The sequence below is a fragment of the Bos javanicus genome, chromosome 23, assembly GCF_032452875.1.
Source record: "Bos javanicus breed banteng chromosome 23, ARS-OSU_banteng_1.0, whole genome shotgun sequence".
In the NCBI taxonomy this organism is placed as follows: Eukaryota; Metazoa; Chordata; class Mammalia; order Artiodactyla; family Bovidae; genus Bos; species Bos javanicus.
Window position 1 is genome coordinate 20,045,306 of NC_083890.1, and position 5,791 is coordinate 20,051,096.

The following is a 5,791-nucleotide window of genomic DNA, read 5'->3' on the forward strand; positions in this document are numbered from 1 at the left end:
CAGAGGTTGGGAACCCCTGATTTAGCCCATCTATTCACAGGGCATCAGTGACTGATGTTCCTGCTTGCCTGTCTGTGCAAAGCTGTTCTCATTAGTGAACATTGCTTTGAAAAGTGGCTTCCACTGCCATCTTCCCCACTGATAATGAGATCAACTTATTTTGAAAATTTTGATCCAACCTAGGAACATAAACAGACCTGTTGCTAGTTTAGGAAACCTCCTGATTGACTTTGACCAATTATCCCTGAAACCTCCCATAATGCTCCCATAGACACCTTCCCTTTACCTTCCCCTCGTGCTAACTCAGATTCCGGTTCACGTGGCAGATAATGTAATTGGTCTGAATGGACCTGCTGGCCACTTGCATAGAATTCACTGTACCAAAAACAATGTTGTGGTTTTCAAAGGGAAATGAGATGGCAGTTCTCATTTGTTTTCTAAGAGGGCTGAGACTCTTGTTCTCTGGATCAAGTGAAACGTCCGACTTACCATCATCTTGCTTCCATTAGATGACCTCAAAACTGAATGATTTCCCAGGACAAAGAAAAATCCCCAAGCAAGTCCCCACCCATTCCTTCCCCATCATCATCTCTTTCTGAAGAATTTCATCTGTTCACACTTGCCTTCCCCTCCAGCTGGCGTCTCTGGCATTATTCTCTGTGGCTAATGCTGTCTGCCTCCTTGAAACATAGCAGGATCCAGGAATCCTCAGATGATCAGGAAGGGCTTTGCCTCCACCAACTAAGTGTCTTTTCTGAAATTTTAGCCTGTTTCTTTGTCTCCTGACTTCAGGGACAGTAGTGTTGAAATACATTTCTAGGCTCAGGACGGACCCACTGCTGCCCAGGGCAACACATCAGCCAAATAAGCTTTCATTTTCTCGTGAATGCTCTGCTTGATGATAAACAGAAAATCTATTCAGGTCAGTCCCCAAATGCCAAGCCAACTCTGGGGTCAATACTTGTTTCCTTGCTTCTTGATCTTTCTAAATCAGGTCAGATCTGCAACCCCAGCCACTTATGCCTTGTTTTCTGATCACTTCTTCAAATGCTCTATGAAATGCTTGCCCCAAATCCCACGGGAGGCCTGTGAGACCCTCTACTCCCCCGGCCCATGAATTGTTTCCCCTAAAAGAACATCAAATTCATTACATTGTTTTAGCTTCCTCTTCCTCTTTAGAGTCATATTTCCTTTCAGAGAAAAGCCCATCCCAATTGCATCCTGAATGGGAGAAGGGAATGGCCTTTATTTTTTAAAAATTATTTATTGGAGTATAGTTGATTTACAATGTTTTATTACTTTCAGCTGCATAGCAAAGTGAATCAGTTACACATATATTCATTCTTTTTTAGGTTCCTTTCGCCTGTAGGTCATTCCAGAGTACTGAATAGAGTTCCCTGTGCTGTTCAGTGGGTCCTTAATAGCTATTTATTTTATATATAATAGTGTGTAACTGTCAATCCCAATCTCCTAGTTTATTTCTCCCCCTCTTTGTATCTTCCCTTTAATCAACAGTTCTCATGTATTTAGTCTCTCCTCCCAGATGTCATGGTCCAGCTTGACCTCTTGGAGAGTGATAACCCTTGTAATCAGCAGGAGCTAGAGGCTTTTCCTAAAATCAGCGGGCAATCTTAGAGCTCCCAGCTGAGTGTGCTTCAATTTCAAGTACTGTATGAGGATTCAATAAATAGGAAGAGAATTGGGAAAAAATGAAGTAAGCTTCTTGTCTGTCTTCTTCACACTATAAAATGTGGGTGACAATATCTTCTTTAGATCCTATAGAGGAGGAGAAGCTGAAATCAAGATGAAAGCCTATGGAAAGCCCGCTTGGATGTGGAGAGCAGTGTGTATCTGTTAATCCCAAACTGCTAATTTATCCCTCCTTCCCTTTTCCCTTTGGTAAACATCAAGTTTGCTTTCTATGTCTGGGAGTCTATTTCTGTCTTGTAAATGAGCTCACATGTATCTTTATTGTTTTCGTTTCCCCATATAAGCAATCTCATGTGATATTTGTCTTTCTCTGTCTGTCTTACTGTACCTAATATGACTCTTTCTGGGTTCATCCTTGTTTCTGCAAATGGCATTATTTAATCCTATTTATGGCTGAGTAACATTCCATTGTATATGTATACAGTTTCTCAGTCTATAAAATGGGGATAGATAGTGTCTACTTCATAGAATTATCCTCAAGATTAAATGAATAGTGGCCCAGGCCACAGTAAAAACTATGTATTGATACATGTCAATACTTGTCAGTTGCTGCTGCTGTTGCTTCTGTTATAACTGTTATCACCATCTCCATCTCCACCTTGGAGTACCTCAAGGCTGTATATTGTCACCCTGCTTATTTAACTTATATGCAGAGTACATTATGAGAAATGCTGGGCTGGATGAAGCACAGGCTAGAATCAAGATTGCTGCAAGAAATATCAATAACCTTAGATATACAGATGATACCACCCTTATGGCAGAAAGTGAAGAGGAACTAAAGAGCCTCTTGATGAAAGTGAAAGAGGAGAGTGAAAAAGTTGGCTTAAAGCTCAACATTGAGAAAACTAAGATCATGGCCTCCAGTCCCATGACTTCATGGCAAATAGATGGGGAAACAGTGGAAACAGTGACAGACTTTATTTTCTTGGGCTTCAAATCATTGCAGATGGTGATTGCAGCCATGAAATTAAAAGATGCTTGCTCCTTGGGAGGAAAATCACGACCAACCTAGACAGCATCTTAAAAAGCAGAGACATTACTTTGCCAACAAAGGTCTGTCTAGTCAAAGCTATGGTTTTTCCAGTAGTGATGTATGGATATGAGAGTTGGACTATAAAGAAAGCTGAACACCAAAGAATTGATGCTTTTGAACTGCAGTGTTGGAGAAGACTCTTGAGAGTCCCTTGGACTGCAAGGAGATCCAACCAGTCCATCCTAAAGGAGATCAGTCCTGATATTAATTGGAAGGACTGATGTTGAAGCTGAAACTCCAATACTTTGGCCACTTGATGCGAAGAACTGACTCATTTGAAAAGACCCTGATGCTAGGAAAGATTGAAGGCAGGAGAAGGGGATGACAGAGGATGAGATGGTTAGATGGTACCACCGACTCAGTGGACTCAAGTTTGAGTAAACTTCGGGAGTTGCTGATGGACAGGGGAGCCTGGCATGCTGCAGTCCATGGGTCGCAAAAAGTCGGACATGACTGAGCGACTGAACTGAACTGATCACCACCATCTTGAGGAGTCAATTCTCTAAAACTCAGCGGTCAGTAAGTTATGCCCCTTTACATATTTTTTGTCAACAAAGTTTTTTAGGGGTGTGGCCACACTCACGCCTTTATGCTCAGGTCTTTCCTGCCTTCCAGCTGCAAAAGCAGACTTGAATAGTTGCCACAGAGACTACATGATCTGCACAGCCTGAAATATTTACTCTTTGACCTTTGCAGAAAAAGATTTGCCAACTCTTCCTCTAAAAGCCTCTGATCCCCAGGGAACAGGCTGATTCTCTGGAGGTACAGCAAAGGCAGTTGTGCTGGAGATTAAGCCAAGGGCAGAACTCTGTGTGTGAAGGAGAAGGACCAGGTGTCTCAGAAGAGAGCAGAGGAAGCAGTGGGTAGAGGACCTCCTGAGAGGGAGACAGGGTGAGAGGATGTTGGCAGCCTCCAACCTTAGTCCTGAGCAGGTCTGGCCTGGGCTTTCGTGAAGCTAGAGCATGTCTGAAACTCTTAAGGGAGAGTTGTCCCTCTTTCCACCTGCCGATGGCCTTCTTCCACTGCTTTCTCAACTGGTTGATTCGTAAAATGCCCTCACTGAACCCAGAGCATATCACTACATCTAAAACATTTTAAAAAATGTTATTTTTACTGTATTTCATTCAACATGATCACCAACAACCTACTGTGTGCCAAACATCAGGGCAGGTACAGAAAATAAAACACGGACCTTGCCCCAAGGATTGCATAATCTGCCTTTTAACTGCAAAGGTATAGGCCCCTTCAAACCTAAGGCTTGAGGCTCCAGTCTTGCTCACTTGACACCCTGGGGCCAGAAGTGCCTGGGACTACAAATAACTGGTAACTAATTAACACCTGCAATCGAGATCATAAAAAGAAACTCACCAGGGAGAAGCTGTATCTGCTGAAGACATAAGTTCCTACCCAGAGGTTCTGCTGAGCAAAGAGGACGCCTGTCCTTTGCCAGGAGGTGTGTACATGGATAAAAGTGTTATAGTTTGCTGAGTGCTTCCTATGTTCCTGGTACTTGTGGTTTACATAGGTTGTCTCTGAATCTCAACATTACACCCACGAAATAGGTGCCCCTCTTTTTTTTGACACATGGAAAGCAAATGCTCAAAATGCCACACCTGCCCAGTGGCAGATGTAGGATTCAATTTTTCTATTCATCTGATTCCAAGTTCACCACTAGAGTAAGTTGTGCAAATAAGTCTAAGAAGACAGGGAAAGATAAAATCTCATTCGGCTGATAGCAACCTAAATATCCATCAAGAGAGGAACAGACAAAGAAGATGTGGTACAAATATACAATGGAATATCACTCAACAATAACAAAGAATGAAATAATACTGTTTGGGGCCACATGGATGGACACAGATATTATCATACTAAGTGAAATAAAGCAAACAGAGAAAGACAAATATCATATGATATCACTTATGTGTGGAATAAAAAAAAAAGATATATTTAGCTTATTTACAAAACAGAAAGAGGCTCACAGACATAGGAAACAAACTATGGCTACCAAAGGGGAAAGGGGCAAGGAGGGAAAATTAGGAGGTTGAGACTAACATATCCACGTTACTACATATAAAATATATAAAGTGGATAACCAACAAGGACCTACTGTATAGCACAGGAAACTCTACTCAATATTTTGTAATACACTATATAGGAAAAGAATCTAAAATATATACATATGTATAACTGAATCACTGTTCTGTACACCCAAAACTAATACAACATTGCAAATCAACTATACTTCAATTAAAAATTTGAAAAAAGATTTTTATTGAAATAACATTGAGTTTATAGACTAATATCAAATTAATGGCCATCTTTATTATACTGAGTCCTCCTGTCCATGAATATTTCATGTATTAAATAAATATATATGTGTGTGTATGGGAGAGGGCGATGGCACCCCACTCCAGTACTCTTGCCTGGAAAATCCCATGGATGGAGGAGCCTGGTAGGCTGCAGTCCATGGGGTCGCGAAGAGTCAGGCATGACTGAACGACTTCACTTTCACTTTTCACTTTCATGCATTGGAGAAGGAAATGGCAACCCACTCCAGTGTTCTTCCCTGGAGAATCCCAGGGACGGGGAGCCTGGTGGGCTGCCGTCCATGGGGTCGCACAGAGTCAGACACGACTGAAGTGACTTAGCAGCAGTGTGTATAGATAGCTGTTTATGTTCTTCAATAATTACTTTATATTTACATACAACTCTAATTCATTTTTATTTAAGTAATTTGCTATCATTTTATAGATAGCTTTTATTTCTATTATAAAACGGACCTTTTACCTGTTATATTATGCTATGTGGATGAATGGTTATTGCTGGTATGTAGGAATGTTACTTATTTTTATATGCTCATCTCAGTATTAACTTTTTCAAACTTCTCTAGTCTCTGGAACTTGAGCTTTTCTGTGAAACTTTGTATCTGTCCTCAAATCAGCAAAGATATTTTCTCTTGTGACTTCAATGCTACAGAACATATGTAAGGGTCAAAGTTTCTAATCTGACAGCCAGAGCAAGGTCCAAGGTGTCTTTGCTTATTAC